Source organism: Electrophorus electricus, chromosome 1 (genome assembly GCF_041902795.1).
Source record: "Electrophorus electricus isolate QZ-2024a chromosome 1, ASM4190279v1, whole genome shotgun sequence".
In the NCBI taxonomy this organism is placed as follows: Eukaryota; Metazoa; Chordata; class Actinopteri; order Gymnotiformes; family Gymnotidae; genus Electrophorus; species Electrophorus electricus.
Genome location: NC_137497.1, coordinates 24,190,636 through 24,200,084, shown reverse-complemented (window position 1 = coordinate 24,200,084; position 9,449 = coordinate 24,190,636). Strand labels below are relative to the sequence as shown.

Genomic DNA, 9,449 nt, shown 5'->3' with positions numbered 1-9,449 from the left:
CTTGATGAAATACAAAGTCATTGCTTCAATTATGCATTTACACACCAGTAAAAATGATTCATATATATATATATATATATATATATATATATATATATATATATAGAGAGAGAGAGAGAGAGAGAGAGAGAGAGAGAGAGAGAGAGAGAGAGAGAGAGAGAGAGAGAACACTGCAAACGTCAAAGAAGACCTCCACTTTTATTCAGTACAAGAACGTTTTTGTTTTTTTGTATTTTGTAAAATCCATTTTATTAAACTTAGTGGTGGACATCTCAGCATTCACAACTCCTCATAAATACTAAACGTTAAAGTACTTCATCTTTGTCATTGTTAAAGTATTTCCACACTTTTTGCCTCTACAGTTGAATGTCATGCTATTTAAAAAACAAAATAAACATTAGAAGATAGTTCTTCTTGAACGTACTGAGTAGAGCTTAAGTCAGCAATCACCAACATTATTTCGTGTAACGTTGCTGCTGGCCCGAGTGCCGCAGGGCGCGGGGCAGGACGCACAGACTCCCTTGTGCTTGTGAAACATTTATTAACATTAAACACGGACAACACAAGTGCCACTCACATACAAATATAGCAGTGAACAGTATTAAACATTTAACATAATACGAAAACGGTGTCACATCCATAACTTGGATTACCGACAGGAGACATTAGATTTTGCGCGGGACTGGTAGGACATACTGCAGTGGGGAGCCAAAGGCACTTTTATCCAAGCAGAAACGGTCTTTGCTATGATTGAACCGTACACAACACACAAACAGCGGCACAAACGTAAGTACACAAAGTAGCAATCTGCAGAATTCTAGCTGTTAGCTGGTTAGCTCTTTGTAAAATTTGAAAGTAGTTGTAAGTGGATATTTGAACATTTTTAGGGAGGTTTTTCAAAGGCTTGAACGAGCTGTGTGTAGGTTATGTTAGCGATACAGCAATGCTAGCGGGCTAAACCATCTGGCTAACCTTAGCTAACCTAGCTAGCTAACCTTAGCTAACCTAGCTAGCTAGTTGGGATAACACTTTTGTTAATTGACTGCCTAATCCAGTGGTCACCAACCTTTTCATCGATAAACATAATATCATATTCTCAATTATGAGCAAATTAGACATGTGAGATCGACTTGATAGATAGACTGGTTGGCGACCAGCGAGCTAAACCATCGATAAGGGTGCTGTAGCTAGCTAACATTATTTCTTCCATCAGTGCAGCTTGATTTTCATTACGGTTCTTTGTAAAATTGCTAAACCTTTATTTACTAGTTAGGTGTCCAAGTTCAACACACGCAAAGGCTGGGACACTTCTAAGAATGTGGAAGAGCGCAGGGAGCAGGTCAGCAGCTTCTTTTAGAAGGAACTCCTTTAGAATTGATTTATCCTGACTACAAAAACAACTGCTCCCCATGTCTGTGTAATTTCAGTCTAGTTGGTTGGGTTTATTATTTAGCCAAGAGTGAAATAATAATGAAATTTACAGTATACTTTTACATCACCATATTGTTTTTTATAAACAGTGAACACTATACATGCAAATACAACACTATACATGCAAATACAAGAAGTATTCAGATTTCTTTTCAACAGGAGTTTATAGTGCTTAGTGCTATGTTTATTTATGAGGGATATGGGGACCCTAGCTGGGACTTAAAATATATGAAGAATTCTTGGCAGACCTGGAATAAGGCCAAGCCGGTGTGGGACAAGGCACATGGTGTAAAACTCAATAAGACTCCTGGGACTGAAATAGCTGTTTTTGCTGCCACACAGCTGAAAGGATCCTCCTCCACTTGTGAAGCGTGCACTGATAAGACAGGCCACTGCTCAGGCAGATGTTTCTGTTTCGAAGGCCACACACACATCTGAGCTGAAGCAGGAAAGTGAGAGGGGGACTTCTGGAGGAAGATTGGACGACAAGCCACACCTACCCTCTCTACTAACCTCGCCTCTACAGTAGGTTGAGACTTCGGAGCACGGCTCCAGCCACCCCGTGAATATTTCTGCTCTATTCATGATGCTGGGTGAGAAACTGTGTAGAGTTATGCCTCCTAACATGACTGATATTACAAATAGGCGTTTATCACATTTTTGTAGATGGCCCATGTTTTAAACCGTCTGACTCTGAATTTCCCTGTGGTTATTGTCTGCTCTCTGCCTAACCTCATTTGGGAGGCTTACTCTCTCCCTTATAGGTCTGCTCAAGCAGTTGAGCTGATGGCGTTTACCAGGGTCTGCCATCTACTCCGGGATCAGGTTGTCACCATCTACACTGATTCCCATTATGCGTTTGGGGTTGCTCATAACTTTGTTAAGATTTGGCACTCCAGGGGGTTCCGCACCTCGGACGGCAAGACCATTTCTAATCCAGGACTAGTGTCTGCACCTTTGTCTGCATGTACACTACCAGCTCGGCTGGCTATCGTTAAAGGTCAAAGGTCATGACTCAACCTCTGAGTATGACACGGCCACTGGCAATGCTTCAGCAGATGAGATCCCACGTTGGTCAGCTGTGAATGCTCCCTCATGCCCGTACACTATATCCTTGATGTGTGAAGCGATCGCCATGTTTTCTCATTGCTTTGTGCCGAATAATATCAATCTGCGTTTCTTACAAACTCAGGGTACACAACAGGACTGCTCTCACTGGGTTGATTAGGGCTGTAGTCCTGATTAAAATGGTCTAATCTGTGACCTGGAGGGGCATGTCACCGTTCCTAAATGTATTTTGCCATTTCTTGTGCATCATTTTCATGGGATTTCACATCGCACAAAGGGGGTGACGGCTAACATTTAAAAACAGTTTTGTATACCTGCAACACATATAACTGTAAAACTCCTCCTAGATTGCTGTTTAACCTGTGCCAGAAGCAACCAAGGTAAAACACAAGCCAAATATGATACCTTACCGGCTCCTGAATATCCCTTTCAGTCAGTTGAAAGTACTTGCTAGCGATTGTAGACAGGTTTTCCAAGTGAACTGATGTGTTTCCTTGTTCTAAGGAAGACGCCCGCACTGTGGTTAAAATCCTAGCCAAGGAGATAATATCGAGGTATGGTGTGCTTCGGGTAATAACATTCAAATCAGGGACCCATGTTTCATTTCTAAGGTAACTCAGAAACTATGCACCTACCTAACTATTGACTGGAAGTTTCACATCTCATGATGGAAACAGGAAAGAAGTAGATAGATCTACTGCCAGCAGTGTTGTGTGAGATCAGAATGACACCCAATGCTGCCACCAAATTTTCTCCATTTGAGGTCATTTTTGATAGACTCCGTCTCTGCTTATCAGCCATAATGTAACTGCTTGACCAAGAGCTCTTCACCCGAGGTCATCTGCTCCCTCTTCTTGCATACTTTACCCCTCCCTTTCTCTTTCGCTCTCCCCATCTCTCTCTACACACGCAAGCAGCTCATGGCTGGGTCATGCTGACTGCATCTAATCTTTACTAACCTGCTTCTTTCCTGTCTACGTAGACCCTTGGAACATTCCTCATTTTTCCCCATCATCCTGTAGATTTAGATAGTAGATATAGGACACATATATACTCTGTGCTTTCCTCAATAAAGTGGAACTCTTGATTCACTTCATCCTAATCCAGATTACAGAATAATTCACACAGTCATAGCCATTTCACCTATTGATATCCAAAGAGCAGAAGTTAGAATTCAACACGCCTATCATCCCACTGGAACTTATGCTAACTGCATTTAGATTTTAAAAATTGATCAAAATGATTCCTCTTTCATTAAAATAGTCACATCCGTGTTCAGGGAATTCTTGCATCCCTACGGAACTCCCTGGAAGTTCAGGAAACACGTGTAAGATCCCTGCTGTTCACACTGCCTTGTGTAACCCTAGTCATATATTTCTATCAACAAAAATACAAAACAAAACTCCCCAAAACTGCAAACCATCCTAAAACAATAAAACTGTTCTAGGTACAGCTGCAATTTAGCGATTCAAGATCGATCAGTTCCACTCCTTGGTTCTGTGTTTTTTTGCACCTATAAGGCTTGTCTTGTACATATTTGTTTCTTGGTGGAGTTTTGTGTTTACATTGCTTGTTTTACACTCACCTCCTGTCAGAGGGTATATGTATTTTTCTGTCATTTAGGCATCTGATAAAGTGAAAAAAATGATTCGCTCATGATAAAAATGTAGATTATTCTAGAGTTCTAGCCAGAATGCGTGTTTGGCTGTTGTTAGTACACAGTGTTAATTCTTTAACCAGGGTATTTGGAGTTACCTGAGTTAGCTGAGGATGTGCGTTATACCCTGCACAGATCACTGGCCTGCTTCCACACACTGGAGTGAGGTGTGAAGGGCTTGAGTTTAGGAAGGTGTGTTGGCCTAGATGAAGTACAGTCATATGCAGACCAGGGGTCATGTGGGCTGGACCTGGAACCTGCTGGTGTGGCTTCACCTGGGGTGCCCTTGCCCGGTGTAAGCAGTTGCATAGTTCCACATGTCCTTCAAATGTAGTGGGATTGCCTCCCTGTTGTGATGTGACCAGTTCTCTGATGTGATACACTTGTGATTGCTTTGAAATACCTGATAGATTCAAATTCATACATATCAACATTATAATGAATATTGTAGTAATTGGTGACATAAATGTTGATTAGTAATTGATTTGATTCCTTTTTTTTCTAAAAGGGAATATTAAAAACAATAAGTGATGTGAACGTTGTAATTGGCTGCTTCTTCCAGAGGGAGGTGGCAGACTGTTATACTCAGAATGCAAAAGTCATTGAGAAACAACTAGAGAGGAAAGGAATGAGTAAGAAAAGACTGCAGGAACTGGTGAGACCCCACACACATACATACACACACACCCCTACACACACACGCGCGCACACACACACACGAAAGAAAAGAGCTGGTGAGAACACACACTTTCTGACAGTCATGCTCACAAAGATAACCAAATAAATATACCCACCGTCTCCCTCACACGGTGGAACACACCTGACTATCAGGCGAGGGTAAAAGCTCTCGTGTAGAACCGAGGGGGAAATTTGTCTGATTAGGTGAACAGCACAGGCTGTGTGTTCCACATGAGACTGCGTTCACACGGCATGTTCAGTGTGTTATATATAATGAAAAACACCTTTGTGGTGTGTTAAATATAATGAAGTGTGTAGATATTCAATGCGTGCTAGTGTGTGGCACAGTGTGTGTTTTAATGTGTACATGTTCTGTGTGTGTGTGTGTGTGTGTAACTGCTTTGCTCTTTTTCTTTTTTTCAGCCTGAACTAGAAACTAAGAAGGCAAAGATGAAGGGAACCATTATTGATAACCAGTTCAAATAGTGTGTGTGTGTGTGTGTGTCTGTGTCCTGGTCACGTCGGGCCAGCTGTGTGTTCTGATGAGACACATGATCAGAAACAGAAATGACAAATTAGTAATATGTGTAAATATCCACCCCCTTAACCGCGATGCGTCAGAGGTGGGAACCGCGTTTTACTGCAGCGCATTTGATGTTTGTCCTAAATGTGCAGCCTGTGTTTTTGTGTGTGATAACATGAGAGAGGAAGAATTTTTCTAAGACAGCTGGAATTTTTGTACATGTTGTGGTTTTTTTTTACATTTATTTTTCCTTTTAATAAAGCTTTACAGAGACTACTCTACCTCCTGATGGCTGACATCATGATGTTTTACTTACCTGTCCATCTACCTTACCTGTCCATCTACTGGTCTGCTCTTAATACCATAGAAACATTGTTGCTGAGCATGTCACTGGTTCAGACCCCAGACTGGGCGGAGCTGCTGGTGAGGATGATGGGAGATTATGGGATTTCACATCCCCAGTGCCAGAGTCCTGGCCGAGAAACGAGCTTCTGGGAGGTTCCGCCATCAGTATCTTGGCCCCATTAATCTGGTACCCTGGGAATCCCACCTGCTAGTCAGGCATAATCAGAGGGGAATTATATTCAAAGTGGAAAAAAATAGCCATTGATCTGGTTTTAGTAGTTTATGAATATTTCAGGATTATTCGGTTATTAGATTAAGCAAATATTATAGTCATAATAAGGGAATATTATTATTATATTGAATTATTACATCAGAAATCCCTGTGCTTTGACCTCCCTGATCTTCAGTGGGAATAACAATCTTTACATTACCAACAGGACCACACTCGATAAAACCAAGGCTCTGATGATTGTGTGTGCGCGCGTGCACATGCACTGCCAGTATTGTATAGCATAGTAAGTCCACTAAAACACTGCATGAGGCATTTATGAGGTCAGTAAATGTGTTTATTATTCAAAACAGTGAGTTTTACTATATTTTGATTGTCTTAATACTGAAGTATATAGTTAAAACTAATGGAAATACAAAACAGCAGATTATAATAAATACTCACCTTTTACTGGAGCAAAAGTCATACACAGTGTCAATACCGGAGGCTAAAAGGCAACAAACAGCTCAGCTAACGATAACCACATGTTTGAGCTAATGTTAGCTAGCTAGCTAATATTAGATATGAAATGCCTAAACCCTACCGTTAGTTAACAAGCTAGCTAGCATTAGCATAGTGAACTAAATACCCAAACTGACGTCCTCTGTGGTTGCTGCTAAAGTCCGGGAGTTTTTTTCTCCTACCACTGATAGCTAGCGAGACAGGACAGTTAGCTCATTCAAATAAAGGCTACTCAGCTCTGGACCTCGATATTCTCTCCGTGGTTACGACAATGGCTACACTTTCCCCAAAACCGACGGCGCACAATTTCAATCATTTCTAATCTCCCGGTTTCATGAGGATGGAAGGGAAAACTTACCCGATATTCTGCCATGATGCGATCAAAGTGTTATAACAGAAAACTGCCCTGCGCACTAAAATATATATACTCGCCATGTGGCGTCATAATAGACTTGGTTACCCCAACAACAGCCATTATGAAGTAGGCAGCAGGGAGTGCTGTGAAACTGTATTAATATTCATAAAACGGCCAATCATGATATTAACACATTATTCACAATAATTAACAAGACAGAAGGAACATTCTTGATTAATGTCGTCTTGAAAGCCTTGTACAGACTATGTCATATGGTTAAAAAGCTATAATAACAAACCAGACTGTGGAACAGGTCAGATATAATAACAATAATTTAAACAGGAGTACATAAAATTCTTAAGAAGTAATATGGGCTAACCCATATAATTAGTATCATAATGGGTAATGTTTGTCCATGACACATGAATTGGAATAATACCATTAATTGATAATAAATTACTTCTAATTAATTATTGACAGAAAAGTAATCCACGTAGCTGTTCTATAGCTGATCTTATATTCTGGTCAGTTCTCATTTGGTTGCCATCATTGCATTTCTAGTCCGATCTCATTTGTTCTCTGTGTTTGGTTACTCTTGCTGCATGTTGCTTTCCTTGTTTAGTTCTGTATCTTCGTGCTCAATATTGTTTGTTCATCTTATGTAGCCCAGTTCTGTGTTCCTGTTTGTCTGTCTTTATGCTCACCGTTATGTTTTATTATTGGTGTTCTGTTAGTCGTTCTCTAATGTTTTATTCCCTCGTTGCCTATTTCTCACCATCACCCTGTTATCATCTTATTTTTCTGTTAGTCTGTTTGTTCTTCAACCTAGCCTTCATAATCATTATAAATAGTTGTGCAGAGGAAATCGAACTCACCTTACCTACAAGGCAGTAGTTAAGAGGTAGGGGGCTCTACAAGAAGAAAATGTGACATTCTTCCATCAGTCCATATAAATGGAATGTAATACATTTTCAGTGCAAAAATACACCTGCCTGTAAATATTTTACAAAACCTCTCTAGCTTTGTCTGATCATAATTAAAATATACTGTATTTGGAAACAAAGGTAAGACAACAGTGGTAAAACATTCAGTGATTGGAAGTTCATCATAATGAATTGCTGGCTGGTCACATTACCCAAAAAGTTGGGTGTTTTGTTTTGTTTTGTTTTTTAAATAAACACCCTGCTGTGACACAGCTCAGAGGTGATGGTACCAATCCTCCCCAGAAAGCAAGACAGAATGTGTGTGTGTCCAAGTTGAAACCTAAGAGATGATCGGCCCTTTTCTAAATTTATTTCTACTCCATAAAAAAGTTTTTGTTTTTCACAGACCAAGGTGTCATGTTCCCTTCAATAGTTGTTACAAAGGCACTTTTGATCATTTTAAGAAAGAAATGTTGAAATGGAAATATGTAACTACTCTTTGGATTAGTGATGAGTGTGATAGATTATTTTATCACCTAATCAGTGTGTGAGTGTTTGTAAAAGCTGATATCTATGTGTAAAGCATCCTTGAGTCTGAGAAATATATATAAATGTATATATTATTATGTAACTAATAAGAAGAAGGAGGAAGAAGAGGAAGAGGAGGAAGAGTCTACTCTGATGTGCAGGGATCCCCTCCACTAGAACCACTTGATGCAGGAGACGTTCTACTGTACAATGTAATCAGTGTAGATGGACCACACACAGGTGATGTATTTTCTGTTTATTAAGTTACTTAAAACAATAGGAACGGTTCATATTACTGGTCAGTAAATGTGTTTATTATTCAAAACAGTGAGTTTCACTATATTTTGATTGTCTTAATACTGAAGTATATAGTTCAAACTAATGGAAATACAAAACAGCAGATTATAATAAATACTCACCTTTTACTGCAGCCAAAGTCATGTCGGTGTCTGTGTTCTTTCCTACAACGACAGCAGACTTATAAGCAACCAAAAATCACACAGATAGAAACATAAAGAAAATAAAATCTTGCTATTTGATTTACACATGAGGTTACCTGAGAGTATCCTGATCATGACTGTGCTCAGGTAGGTTAAAGTCTTACCTTCTACGGTGACCCTAAAGGTGAATACAATCTCCTTATTCCTGATGTCCCATATGATGTAAACGCCACTGTCAGCTCTACTTTACCTTCCTGACAGTTCTTGAGATCCTCCCCATTAGGCGATGTATCCAGTGTGTCTGCCTGGTCTTAGCTTCAGCCACACCAGATACAGTGGTACTTACTGTCGTCGGCTTTGCAGATCCGGGGCCGTCTGTGGAGGGACAGTAGAGGAAATGGGCCATATCTTTCTTCTGAATAACATTAACAAATGATAAAGCTCCTCCAAGCACCAGACCGCCACTGATGAATGCCTGGGTCACATTCACATTTTTCCTGGCCTTAATTCTTCTGAGGAGCTCATCATACACAGCCTCAATGACTGAACTGTGGAACTCCTCAGGGAGGTCCATCCTATCCTCCATACGCACTCCAGTTACACTGAACAAAAGTCCATGCACACATTCAGCTGCAGAGGTAAAATGGCCACTCCATGGTTGTGTCACCTGTGACCCAGCAGCAATTGTACAGAATTCCTTTTGTACCTTCAGGAAAACTGTACGAAGACAGTGGTGTACTGCACAAAGTGAGACAGTAGGGAACCCAAAGC

General features: G+C 40.3%; 1 long non-coding RNA gene across 1 annotated transcript; it reads left to right on the top strand.

Annotated features, from left to right (window-relative positions):
- Nucleotides 1–703: 703 nt before the first annotated feature.
- LOC145650828 (uncharacterized) lies at nucleotides 704–1,906 on the top strand. The gene is made up of 3 exons (XR_014116746.1): nucleotides 704–786; nucleotides 1,270–1,339; nucleotides 1,774–1,906. It is a non-coding gene; the product is annotated as an uncharacterized LOC145650828 (long non-coding RNA).
- Nucleotides 1,907–9,449: the final 7,543 nt, after the last annotated feature.